General features: G+C 37.9%; 1 long non-coding RNA gene across 4 annotated transcripts in view; it reads right to left on the bottom strand.

Moving 5' to 3' along the window:
* Positions 1-15,033, bottom strand: part of LOC103786116 (uncharacterized) — an 859,517-nt gene that overhangs the window by 263,920 nt on the left and 580,564 nt on the right. The window contains exon 5 of one of the 4 annotated variants that reach the window (XR_008624591.2): positions 11,746-11,859. The exons of the other annotated variants lie outside the window; for them this stretch is intronic. This is a non-coding gene — a long non-coding RNA (uncharacterized LOC103786116). The remainder of the gene's footprint in view (positions 1-11,745; positions 11,860-15,033) is intronic. 4 annotated transcript variants of the gene reach the window in all.

The following is a 15,033-nucleotide window of genomic DNA, read 5'->3' as shown; positions in this document are numbered from 1 at the left end:
TGCCTTGTGAAATAGATTTGTGAGGGCAGCACCTGCATCTTTGAAGAACCCTGTAATTGCTGTTTTCTGTATGTCAGATCTAATGGTGGGAACTGCAGTCACTCAACTACAAAATTTAAATACAATGGGAATAATTGGATCCCAAACCAAGTGGCGGCACTCAACCGTCAAAGGCAAGGGGGGTGTAGCTACCGTAATGGACAGCAGAGGCAAAGCGGCAATCAGAATAGTTTGACTCATATATAGCTCTGGCATTGGCTAATTAATTATGGTGTTCCTAGAAATGAAATTGACAGGAAGCCTATTGCATTCCTATTTAATTTATACAAGCAGGAAACTTCTAAGTCGAATGGACAAAAGACTAATTTGAATTATAAAAACAGATAATCCCCCTCAATCAATTTCCAGACTTGAGCCAGTTTACAGACCTAGAACCCCTTGAATGAAGAGGAGGCTGAGTCCTCTTGAGGAAGGACCCCACTACACCACTGACAATTTATGCAGTGAATCGTTCTCCCATCCTTCCCCAAGGAGACATCCAGCCTTTCACCAGGGTAACTGTGCATTGGGGAAAGGGAAATGATTAGACATTTCAGGGACTACAGGACACTGGCTCTGAGCTGATAATGATTCCAGAGGACCCAATGTGTCACTGTGGTCCTCCAGTCAAGGTAGGGGCTCACGGAGGTCAGGTAATTAATGGAGTTTTAGCTCAGGTCTGACTTACAGTGGGTCCAGTCAGTCCCCGGACTCATTCTGTGGTCATTTCCCCAGTGCCAGAATGCATAATTGGCATAGACATACTTAGCAGCTGGCAGAACCCCCACATTGGCTCCCTGACTGGTAGGATGAGGGCTATTATAGTGGGAAAGGCCAAATGGAAGCCATTAGAGCTGCCTCTACCTAGAAAAATGGTAAATCAAAAACCATATCACATCCCTGGAGGAATTGCAGAGATTAGTGCCACCACCACGGACTTGAAAGACACAGGGTTGGAGATTCCCACCACATTCCCATTCAACTCTCCCATTTGGCCTGTGCAAAAGACAGATGGATCTTGGAGAATAACAGTGGATTTTTGTAAGCTTAACCAAGTGGTGACTCCAACTTCAGTTGCTGTACCAGATGTCGTTTCATTGCTTGAGCAAGTTAACACATCTCCTGGTACGTGGTATAACGATTGACTTGGCAAGTGCCTTTTTCTCCATTCCTGTCCATAAGGCCCACCAGAAGCAATTTGCCTTCAGCTGGCAAGGCCAGCAATATACCTTTACTGTCCTACCTCAGGGGTATATCAACTCTCTGGCTTTGTGTCATAATCTTATTTGGACAGACCTTGATCGCTTTTTACTTTCGCAAGATATCACACTGGTCCATTACATTGATGACTTTATGCTGATTGGGTCCTGTGAGCAAGAAGCAGCAAACACACTGGACTTAGTAGTGAGACACTTGCATGCCAGAAGATGGAAAATAAATCCAACTAAAATTCAGGGACCTTCTACCTCAGTAAACTTTCTAGGGGTCCAGTGGTGTAGAGCCTGTCAAGACATTCCTTCTAAGGTGAAGGATAAGTTGCTGCATTTGGTCCCTCCTACAACCAAGAAAGAGGCACAATGCCTAGTGGGCCTATTTGGATTTTGGAGGCAACACATTCCTCATTTGGGTCTGTTACTGTGGCCCATTTGTTGAGTGACCTGAAAGGCTGCCAGTTTTGAGAGGGGTCCAGAACAGAAGAAGGCTCTGCAACAGGTCCAGGCTGCTGTGCAAGCTGCTCTGCCACTTGGGCCATAAGACTCAGCAGATCCAATGGTGCTTGAGGTGTCATTGGCAGATACAGATGCTGTTTGGAGCCTTTGGCAGGACCCCATAGGTGAATCACAGAAAAGGATTCTAGGATTTTGGAGCAAGGCCCTGCCATCTTCTGCAGATAACTATTTTCCTCTTCAGAGACAGCTCTTGGCCCGTTACTGGGCTTTGGTGGAAACTGAACATTTGACTATGGGTCATCAAGCCACCATGTGACCTGAACTGCCTATCATGAACTGGGTGCTTTCTGACCTATCTAGCCATAAAGTGGGTCATGCACAGCACCATTCCATCATCAAATGAACGTAGTATATACGTGGTCGGGCTCTAGCAGGTCCTGAAGGCACAAGTAAGTTACATGAGAAAGTGGCATGCCCATAGTCTCTACTCCTGCCATCTGCCTTCTCTCCCCCAGCCTGCACTGATGCCCTCATGGAGAGTTCCCTATGATCAGTTTACAGAGGAAGAGAAGACTAAGGCCTGTTTCATAGATGGTTCTGCGCAATATGCAGGCACCACCTGAAAATGGACAGATGTAGCACTACACCCCCTTTCTACGGCATCCCTGAAGGACAGCATTGAAGGGAAATCTTCCCAGTGGGCAGAATTTCAAGCAGTGCACCTGGTTGTGCACTTTGCATGGAAAGAGAAATGGCCAGATGTGCAATTATTTACAGATTCATGGGCTGTAGCCGATGGTTTGGCTGGATGGTCAGGGACTTGGAAGAAGCATAATTGGAAAATTGGGGACAAAGATATCTGAGGAGGAGATACATGGGTGGACCTTTCTGAATGGTCAAAAACTGAAGTTATTGATAGGATGACCCATTCTGTGGACACTACTCAGCCTCTTTCCCCAGCCACCCCTGTCATCACACAATGGGCCCATGAACAAAGTGGCCATGGTGGCAGGGATGGAAGTTACACATGGGCCCAGCAACATGGACTTTTACTCATCAAGGCTGACCTGGGTATGGCGATTGCCGAGTGCCCAATTTGCCAGCAGAAGAGACCAACACTGAGCCCTCCCCTCAATACGGCACCATTCGTCAGAGTGATCAGCCAGCTACCTGGTGGCCGGTTGATTATATTGGACCTCTTCCATCATGGAAAAGGCAGAGTTTTGTCCTCACTGGAATAGACACTTATGCTGGATATGGGTTTGCCTATCCTGCACACAGTGCTTCTACCAAGACTGCCTTCTGTGAGTCATGGTATTCCACGCAGCATTGCCTCTGACCAAGGCACTTGCTTTACAGCTAAAGAAGTGCAGCCATAGGCTTGTGCTCATGGAATTCACTGGTCTTACCATGTTCCCCATCATCCTGAAGCATGTGGAAGGGTCTTTTGAAGTCACAATTACAACGCCAAGTAGGTGATAATACTTTGCAGGGCTGGGGCAAGGTTCTCCAGAAGGCTGTGTATGCTCTGAATCGGCATCCATATGTTTCTCCCATAGCCAGGATTCACAGGTCCAGGAATCAAAGGGTGGAAGTGGCACCACTCACCATCACCCCTAGTGATCTACTAGGAAAATTTTTGCCTCCTCTGACATTATGTTCTACTGGCCTAGAGGTCTTAGTTCCAGAGGGGGGAACACTGCCACAAGGAAACACAACAATGATTCCAGTAAAATGGAAGTTAAGATTGCCACCTGAACACTTTGGGCTCCTCCTACCTTTAAGTCAACAGGTTAAGAAGGGAGTTACAGTGTTGCCGGGGTGACTGACACAGACTATCAAGATGAAACTAGTCTACTACTCCATAATGGAGATAAGGAAAAGTATGCATGGAATACAGAAGATCCATTATGGCATCTCTTAGTATTACCATGCCTTGTGATGAAGGTCAATGGAAAACTACAACAGCCCAATCTAGGTAGGAGTACAAATGACCAGTGGCACCACTCACCATCACCCCTAGTGATCCACTAGGAAAATTTTTGCTTCCTCTGACGTTACATTCTACTGGCCTAGTGGTTTTAGTTCCAGAGGGAGGAACACTGCCACAAGGAAACACAAAAACAACAATTCCAGTAAACTGGAAGTTAAGACTGCCACGTGGACACTTTGGGCTCCTCCTACCTTTAAGTCAACAGGCTAAGAAGGGAGTCACAGTGTTGGCTGGGGTGACTGACCCAGACTATCAAGATGAAATCAGTCTTCTACTCCATAATGTAGGTAAGGAAGAGTGTGTATGGAACACAGAAGATCCATTAGGGCTCTCTTAGTATTACCGTGCCTTGTGATTAAGGTCAATGGAAAACTACAACAACCCAGTCTAGGCAGGAGTACAAATGACCCAGATCCTTCAGGAACGAAGGCTTGGGTCACCCCACCAGGAAAAAAACCCACGACCTGCTGAGGTGCTTCCTGAAGGCAAAGGGAATACAGAATGTGTAGTAGAAGCAGGTAGTCATCAATACCAGCTACGACCATGTGACCAGCTGCAGAAACGAAGACTGTGACTATCATGAGTATTTCCTCCTTCTTTTGTTAAAAATATGTTTGTGCATTTATACACTTGTACTAAGAAAATATCTTTATTTTCTTTCTTTGTCCTTTATCATGTGACATAAGATTTATTGACTTCATATCAGCATTTAAGTATTGTTAATTTTGTGTAATCGTATTTTGGGTTGGGGATTGGTGCATTTTTGGTTGGACGAAGGACAGTTGTATTATGTTAGGTATAATTATGATCTTTTTATTGTCTGTATTTAAAGATTATATATGACCTCAGGAGGTATGTATGGGTTCAAATTGACAAGGGGTAAATTTGTGATGCTTAATACTGAGTGTCAAACTGACTGGATTGAAGGATAAAAAGTATTAATCCACAGTGTGTCTGTGAGGGTGTTGCCAAAGGAGATTAACATTCAAGTCAGTGGGCTGGGAAAGGCAGACCCATCCTTAATCTGATGGGCACCATCTAATCAGCTTCCAGCGAATACAAAACAGGCAGAAAAATGTGAAAGGGCGAGACTAGACTAGCCTCCCAGCCTACATCTTTCTCCCATGCTGGATGCTTCCTGCCCTTGAACATTGGTCCAAGTTCTTCAGTTTTTGGACTCAGATTGGCTCTCCTTCCTTCTCAGCTTGCAGACAGCCTATTTTGGGACCTTGTGATTGTGTAAGTTTATACTTAATAAACTCCGCTTTATATATATATTATATATATATACTATATATATAACATATATAGTATATATATTATATATATACTATATATATAACATATATAGTATATATATTATATATATACTATATATATAACATATATAGTATATATATTATATATATACTATATATAAAACATATATAGTATATATATTATATATATACTATATATAACATATATAGTATATATATTATATATATACTATATATAACATATATAGTATATATATTATATATATACTATATATATAACATATATAGTATATATATTATATATATACTATATATATAACATATATAGTATATATATATTATATATACATATATAAATATATGTATATATTATATATATTTATATATAATATACATTTATATATTTGTATATTATATATATTTATATATTTGTATATTATATATATTTATATATAATATATATTTATATATTTATATATTATATATATTTATATATAATATATACTTATATATTTATATATTATATATATTTATATATAATATATATTTATATATTTATACATTATATATATTTATATATTATATATATTTATATATAATATATATTTATATATTTACATATTATATATATTTATATATTATATATTTATATATAATATATATTTATATATAATATATATTTATATAAATATATATTATATATATAATATATATTTATATATTTATATATTATATATATTTATATATTATATATATTTATATATTTATATATTATATATATTTATATATAATATATATTTATATATTTATATATTATATATATTTTTATATAATATATATTTACATATATTATATATAATATATAATATATAAATATATATATTTATATATAAATATATATATTTATATATTATATATAATATATAATATATAAATATATATAATATATATATATATTTATATATTTTATATATTATATATTATATATAATATATAAATATATATATTATATATAATATATATATTTATATATTATATATATTATATATATTTATATATTTATATAGTATATATAATATATATTTATATATTATATATTATATATATTATATATAATATATATTATATATTATATATTATATATAATACACACATATTATATGTATACACACACACATATATATTACATATCCTATTAGTTCTGCCCCTCTAGAGAACCCTAACACAGATATAGTAGGTGAAACTGATGAATAGCATGAAATCTCACAATTAAAGTTTAGTTTTACTTGAAAGATAATTTTCGTATCAACTACATTTAATACAAAGAATATGACCTATCAGGTTCTTACAGCTACCACATTAGTAGCTAAATATCTTTTGGAAACATTAACTTTATTATTGAATACATATAGAATGGAACCAAAAAAGGTAGAAGGTGGTGTGGTGATGGAAGATAAGAGTGTGGCCTATACATTTTTTCAGGAGTTAATAGACTAAAACTTTAAGGAATAAACTAGTATTGTGGTTGTATAACTGAGAGAAAAGAATATCACTAAAAATAATACAAAAGCGAAACTTAGGATTAGCAAGAGAACAGATTATGAGTGTGTAGGCTTAGATTAAAGGGGTTTTGGTTTTTGCTTATTTTTGATGACTTCAAAACTATGTACCTGGAGAATTAGAAATTGATGAAGGCATTGTCAGTAAGAGAGGTGGGAAAGAATTGTGGTGTGGAGAAGAAATTCTAAAATAGCTTGAGTTATATCATACTTTGAAAGTGTCATAATCTGGTAGACATCTCGACCATCTGACAAAATTCAATACCACCAACTTTGGAGTGACTGGCATTATATATCTCCTGATATGATACACTGAGAAGAACAAAATATCACCTATTTGTACTGTTCCAAAATTATTTAACCTGCATTGATTGTGAGCAAACAATCAGACAAATATAAACTGTGGAACCTTCTAAAAAACAACTTGCCTGGACTTTGCAAAACTATTAATTTCATAAAAGACAAAACGTTGACAGAACAAATCTAATGCAGGTTAGAGTGGTCTAAAGAGATATGACAACTTAATGAAATGTGCAATCTTTTATTAGATCTTGGATCCGAAAAAAAGTTCAAAAAAGCATTACTGGGATAATTTGAATATGGACTTTATATATTAGATTAATATGAGATAATAATGTTAAATTTCTTGAATGTGATCATGGTATCATGGTTATGCAGGTTATTTAGGAGATGCAGTAAAAGCAGAAGTATTTAGTGGTAAAGTGTCAAGGATGCCTACAGCTTTCTTTCAAATGGTTCACCAAAATATAAAGGTATATGTGCAGTATATGTCAACACAAACACACACACACATAAACTTTTTTTTGACATTGTTGATACTCTGCTTATATCCTCTTAGATTCATTTTACTATTTCTGTGTGTCTATTCACCACCTCTGTGCTTTTTCTTCTAGCATTCTGCCATTGTGGTATCAGAAATCTACACAGGATTAGGGCAAGTCTCAACTCACCTGAAATCACACCCTTATTTAACTTCCTCCTGCTCCTAACAATTTTCTTTCCTTTTTCCTCTATGATCATATTTTTAACAAATCACTTTCACCCAAATCCTCATCTCAGGATCTGTTTTAGGGGAATCTAATCTGAGATATATAAATATATACACATATTACAGAGAGAGGAGATGATGTAAGATATTCTCAATAGTGGATCTAGGTGAGTTTATTTTATTATTCTTCCAGCTTTTCTGTAGGTTTCATACTGGGGAGGAAGGACTTAAAATAGTGGGTCTGTGACCTCTTTCTCTTTTCATTCCTAAAGGGTCCTTCCCCAGGGGGAAGAAAATGTTGGTAACCTTGCAGTCACCCAACAGACTCTTCCTGCTTGCTGCACAGACAAAAATCAATCCAGTGAGACCATGGCATTGCATTAGAGAAATAGTTTAATTGATATGAGTCTGGCCCACTGGCCCATGCAAGAGAACTGGAGTTATAACTCAAATCAGTCTCTCTGAAGTTTCAGAGGTTAGGGGTTTTGTGGACAGTTTGGTGGGTAGGGGGCTAGGGAATGAGTGCTGCTGATTGGTTGGGGATGAACTCACAGGGGTGTGGAAAATGGTCTTCAGGCACTGAGTCCACCTCTGGGTGGGGCCACAGATCAGTTGAGTCACAAGTCATGAGTCCAGGTGGGGTCAGTCTGAAAGATATCTTGAAAACCATTCTTAGGTTCTACAATAGTGATGTTATCTATAGGAGCAACTGGGGGAAGTCATAAATCATGCAACCTCTGGCCACATGACCCCTCAGCAGTAAGGGATTATACAAACCATGCTTATCAGAATTCAGCCCCCTCTCGTAATTTTAACCTTGAAGCCTTTTGTTAGTTTTACAAAGGGAGCTTTAGTTTTGGGAGGGGCTGTTACCATCTTTGTTTTAAGTTTAAACCATAAACTAAATTCTTCCCAAAGTTAGATTGGCCTACACCCAGGAATGACCAAGGACAGCTTGGAGATCAGAAGCAAGATGGGGTCAACTTGCTTGTCATATGTCAAGCAATGTGTCATATTTCTTACAGTCACAATTTTGCAAAGATGGTTTAAACCTGGTCTTATTTCCTTACAAACAAGCTGAACCTCTTGGTAAATATACTACTGATATTGCTCAGGAAGGGAGTTTGTATTGATTGCATAATATCATCTTAGTAGGATAAACCTGGTTTAGGGTTAAGGTAAACAAACCCAGGACTTATGAATTTCCTTGAAAATGTCACATAAATTAGGTGACCCTCTGGGGTATAAAATGGAGATATTTTATAACCAAAATGTTTTCTGCTATGTGAGGCCACCTGCATACTTCCATTAGAGACTTCATCTGATCATGGTGTGTGTGTGTGTTTGTGTGTGTGTGTGTGTGTGTGTGTGTAGAAAGTCACAGGGAGCCTCCATCAAAGTTCCAGACCTGTCCTGTGCTTTACATGCACCTTTTGAGTGCTTATATCTTTTTGGGATTATTAATAAAGCTGGAAACTGGGGAAGATTCTTGACTTGTGAAAGTCTGACTTGACAAACTGATCTTTTGTGTTAGCTTAGTTATTTTACAAACTAAAAAGTTCTTTTGAGAACACAGAGTATCAGTTTCTAAAACGTTCTCATACAGGATTTGGACTAGATCTGTAAGTTTCTCTTCTAAGTTTATATAACAAAGTACACAAATGCTGTAGATTGGTCTCCCAAAGTGTATGTCATATTGACTCTTCAACAAGACTGTGCTACTACTGCTGTTTCTTCTGTTAAGTGAGGTCATGGAGATGTGAGTGATAAGGGACACATTCCCATGTTGAGTCAGCAGCTTCTGGGTGTCAAGGGTTAGTGGTGGCAGATGCAGCACAAGCAATGCAGTAGTGGTGTTTGGCCACTGAGCTGTCTCCTCAGTGTCCCCTGACATCCGCGCCTCCAGCCTTCCCAGTAATTTTCTAAGCTCTTAATTTCCTGCATTAAATTCCTTTCTGTTTAAAATACCTAAGGCAGTTTCTGTTTCCTGCAGCAAACCTCAAATGATGTAGTTAATTACTAAGACAAATAGCTATTTCATTTTGGTTTGGAGGAGTGTTTTTCAGCAACTTGATTGATATGCACCAATATTGTTTATCTTCAATATTTTTTAAAATTTAAAATAAAAAATAAAGGGTAATAGACATATTTCTTGGGCAAGAAAAACAAAGGCAGGGGAGTCATATTTTTACAACCTATATGTTTTATTTAACATATATATCTTTTTAGATAACTTTTTATGTAATTGCTGGATTTTTGTTTTTGTTCTTTATGCAAGTTTAAATATCTGATTTCTTATTAAGAAATGTAACAAATGCCTTGGGATTTTTCCTGGACACGAAAATGGTTTGAAGATTATTTGAATCTATTTTTTTAATCAACAGATATCACTGCAAACTAATCCAGAATCTAAAATTGTTAATGCCATATGTGTCATTGATTTCCATCTTGCCAATTAAATAAAGGTTACCGCCTGGGTGCCTCAAAGATTGCCTCTCTCCCTAGGCACCATCACAGTAATTCAGCTCAGCCAGGGTACTCCTGTTGGTCGTCCCCAAATTCCCTCTGCAGGGAATGAGTGGCAGAATGCCTTCTGGGAAAAACTTCACTTAGGGAATGGCAAATCTGCAGTTGACTGGAACTTCAATTTGCTCACTAGAAAGGCTCATCTTTTCTGTTTTCACAAAGGGCCACGGATTAGTTCAACATATATGTATTGTGCATCTAGGATATACCAGGCACTGGGTCAGGCACTAGGAATACTAAGAAACAAAATGTAAAGCTATGTTTCTGTCCTCTATAATGTCTGACTTTAATAGACGGCTGCATATCTAATTTTAAAACAATGTGATCCATTCCATGCATTAAATGCTTTTGGGAAACAGAGATAGGAATAGTCTAATGTCATTATGGAAGGAGAAAGAATTGAGTTCACAAGTAGAGAAGATGGTAAGGTTTGAACTCAGTTGTGAAGAATAAATAGGGCTTTTCCAGGACACAGCAGAGGAACAATGTGAATGAAGAATGAAACAATCTAAGAAAAAAAAGAAAGGAATTCAATATGAGCCAAGGCAAGAAGACACAAGAGGGCCAGCTCTGTTGAGGAAATTGCCAAGAGTCTGCTGAGCTGGCACAGAGTGTGGTTAGGAAGGTGTGATGGTTGATTTTATGTGTGTACTTGACTGGTCCACAGAGCGCCCAGATACTTGGTAAAACATTCTACGAGAGTGTTTTGAATGAGATTAGCATCTGAATTAGTAGACTAGGTGAAGCAGATTACTCCCCCTAAGGTTGGTGGGCCTCATTCAATTAGTCGAAGGCCTGAATAGAACAAAAAGGCTGACCCTCCCTTGAGTAAAAGGAACTCCATCTGCCCAAGTCTCTTCAATCTGGGACACTGGTTGTTTTCTGCGGTCAGACTCAAACTGAAATATGGATTCTTTTGGGTGTCTAGTCTGCCAGCCTTCAAACTGGAGCTATGCTATCTGCTTTATGGGGTCTCCAGCTTGCTGACTGCAGGTTTTGGCACTTTTCAGTCTCGGTAATTAGATGAGCAATTCCTTATGCAGGTTGAGTATCCTTCACCTGAAGTGCGTGGGACCAGAAGTGCTTCAGATTTGGGATTTGGGTTTTTTTTTTTTTTTAAGTATTTGCATATACATAATGAGATATCGTGGGAATGGTAACCAAGTCTCAACATGAAATTTATTTATGTATATACACTTTATACACATAACCTGGAGGTCATTTTCTATTTTAATATTTTAATAAATAATTTTGTGCATGAAACAAATTTTTGACTGCATTTTGACTGTGACCCATCACATGAGATCAGGTGCGGAACTTGCCACTTGTGGTGTCATATTGTTCCTCAAAAAGTTTCAGAGTTGGAAGCACTTCAGATTCAGACTTTTGGAATAGGGATGCTCAACCTGTAATATATGTATTTCCCATTGGTCCCATTTCTTTGGAAAAAAAACTGACAAATACAGACAAGTTGGCATAACATGAGATTGTAACAGTAAACATGACTGGAATGTAAAAACTCCAAAGGTGTTGGGTGCAATGACTCATACTTGCAATCCCAGCAGTTTGGGAGGTTGAGGTAGGGGGATGACTTAACGCCAGAAGTTGGAGACCAGCCTGGGCAACACAGCAAAACCCTGTCTCTACAAAAATAATAATAATAATAATAATAATAATAATAATTAATTACCTGGGCATGGTGGCATGAGTAGTCCCAGCTACCCAGGAGGTTGAAGTAGGAGTATTGCTTGAGCCCAGGATTTCAAGTTTGCAGTAAGCTATGACTGGGCCACCACACTTCAGCCTGAGTGACAGAGTGAGACATATTAAACACAGCCAATATTTATTTTAGATATTATAATTGCTATTATTGACAAACCATACTTTTTCTGCTATTTCATTGGTGATCAAGATACTCTTCTGAGGGCTTTACAGATATCCGTTTATTTATTCTTGATGGCCCCTTTATAAGGGAGGCACTAATGTTATCCTCAATTTATAGAGGGAGGAATGAAATACAGATAAGCAACCTGCCTAAACTCCCCAAGCTAGTAAGTGGCAGAGTCCAGAGGAGTGGAACCCAGGTGGTCACATCTCCAGAGCTTGCACTTTCTTGCCGTCTTAGCAACGCTCTAATATTGGACTTAATTCTACAGGAATTTTCAAATATAGGGATATCTACCATCTTTGCCATTTTTAGAAAGGTGATTCTGTTGGTATCATAGAGAGCAAATTAGAGAATGGGAGTACAAAGTATGCGAAAAGCTAAGATGAGACGTAAGTGATAAGGACCTAGCTCAGATTAGCAGTGCTGGGAGTGGGCAGTGGGTGATGACCCACACAATGTTTTCAGGATACCAAATGTGAAGAATCAGATGTGGAGAATAAGAGAAAAGAGGTAAAACCCAGTGTGATTAAGAATTGGTGAGTGATTACCTGAACTAGGAAGCATATTGAGGGGAGGGGAGAAGGCAGCTAGTGGGGATTTGGGAATTGCAATTGAGTCACCCACAAGATAGAAATTTGAATCTCAATTCAGAAGAGAGGTCAGCATTAGAGAAATAAAGTTGGGAGTTGTATTAGTTTCCTATGGCTGCCATTATAAATTATTCCAAACCGGCTTAAAACAACAGACATTTATTCTCATAGTGCTAGAACCTGGAAGCCAGGAATTAAGGTGTTGATGGAGCTCCGCTCCCCCCAGAGGCTGCAGGGAAGCAAGCCTCTTTCAGCTTCTGGTGATTACCACTTTTCCTTGGTGTTTTTGGCTTGTGGCCACATCCCTGCAGTCTCTGTCTCCATCTTTGTATCTCTTCTTCTGTGTTGTATTGAATCTCTTCCCACAAGTATCACAAAGACACTTGTGATAACATTTAGGTCCCACCCAGATAATATAGGATAATCCCTTCATCTCAATATTCTTAATTTAATTACACCTGCAAAGACTCTTCTTACAAATAAGATAAAATTATAGGCTCCAGAAATTAGGACCTGATATATTTGGATTGCCATTATTCAGCCTACTGCAGAAGTTATCAGAATATGAATGATTAGTAAGGAAGGAGAAAAATTCCCAAGGGTGAGAGATGGTAGGAAGTCACCTTGTTATAGGGGTAGAAATCTCTGAGCTGAGATCCCACTTGGTCACTGCTTGTGTGTCCCTAACCAAATGGCCTCAGCAGTTTAGACCTCATTTCTCCCGTTGTCAAATGATGGAGCTTGACTGCCTGATTTTCCTCAAGTAGAAAACCTCAAGCATGCCTTTCCTCTAAATAAGTGTGCACAGCAACTTGGAGGCTATGGCTGTTTAAAATAATATTATTTTACTTAAATAGCAATATTAAAAAGATAAATTTAAGGCACAACTGTCCATAAACCTGTCATTTAACCAAATCAATATTTTCTTTGTAGGGCATTTTCTAGTCATTGAAAAAACAGACACTTAATTTTTACATATTGGCCACAATTTCATAGATAGAATTCTATAACTTGCATTTTAATTTCAACTGTCACCAAGATTACCTTTTCACTTTGCTACAACCCACTTTTTAAAATCTCCCCCTCCCTACCCTGCCCGAGCTGACACATTGAATAGCTGAAGGACATGCATTCTATGTGAGTGGCGTCCCCCTAGAGTTGTGCACTGGCAGCCCCATGAGAATGGGAATCTGCCTTCTGAAATGATGTACAGTTTCCGCCCATAGGAATACACCCAACAATATCAACACTACACAGCTTTCATTAAGGTTCTTTTCAGCTCTACATTCAGATTCTAATTCCTACCAAGGTGACAATAGATTCTAATGCAGAGACTTAAAGAAACTTCTCATAAAGCTTTTGTGTTAGGTAAAGCTTGAAACAATAGTTTAGAGAGCTAAAATAAGTCCCGTATTGAACTTGTTCAACTTTTCACTTAGGCGATATCTCAACTGTTGTTGCCCAAAGGATTAGATCCCATTCAAACATATCTACTTCAAACTGTATTGACATCATTTTCCATGACACAAAATCACTGCTACGATTCAGCTCTAGCACCAGTCATTCTCTACTCTGCGTAGAAGTGCTGAAAATAAGGCAAGACTGCCCCAGTTTTCTGTAATAAATAGCAATCTGAATATAACTGGAAAACTTCAGAAACATTCTTAGAAATCTATTTATTCTATTTAGTCTTTGCTTTTTTTTTTTTTTTCAAGCATACTCTCTCCTTAAATAACCTCATGATTCATGGGCACATGCTTGCATTCACACATTCCTCTCCCTCTCTCACACACACACAGATTGGTGGAACTATCAAAGTGTTATAATCAATTTTTGTTCAGTCTACACTAAAATTTTAAATGGTACCAAAGAGCATGAAACTAAAAGAATCGATCATCCTTTAGATAATCTCTGCTCAGTGTGAAGTTAATGTGAAATGGTCATTCTTGTTTCTTTCTAGTGGAATAGAAAACAAATTATACTTGCCACCTGAAACCTAGAACATTGAACACCTGCTTTGGAGGCATGAGGTGTCCTCTGTGCAGGGATTTAATGAAATTAATTTAATGATATTAAATGTGTTACAGTTCACAGAGGTGTGCATGTCTGGCTGAAAAGGCTGTGTACAGCTCAGCACTCACAATGCTGAACAGAGTTAAACTTGCGCTTTGGGTCTCATCTGCAATTAGCTGCTATTCTGCCTCTTCATTCACTCTGGAGGAAGCTTCCTGGGTAGGTGTGGCTTTGGGCAAGTTACTTAACCTCTCCATGCCTCAATTCTTTCCTTTGTTGGTGAGAATTGGGCTAACAGCACCTTCCTTAAATAGATGTTCAGAGGGTAAGTCAAATGATGCTTGTGAAATACAAGATAGTGCCTGAAGTATAGTAAGTGCTCAATAAATGTTTGCTACGCTATCCAGCTCCTCATTTCATCAAATGGTTTAGTCATTCATTTAATCATCCCACTTTACCAGGGGGTCCATGTGGACAATTTGCAGAG

The sequence above is a fragment of the Pan paniscus genome, chromosome 13 (assembly GCF_029289425.2).
Source record: "Pan paniscus chromosome 13, NHGRI_mPanPan1-v2.0_pri, whole genome shotgun sequence".
Classification (NCBI taxonomy): Eukaryota; Metazoa; Chordata; class Mammalia; order Primates; family Hominidae; genus Pan; species Pan paniscus.
This window is presented reverse-complemented; position numbering and strand designations above follow the sequence as displayed.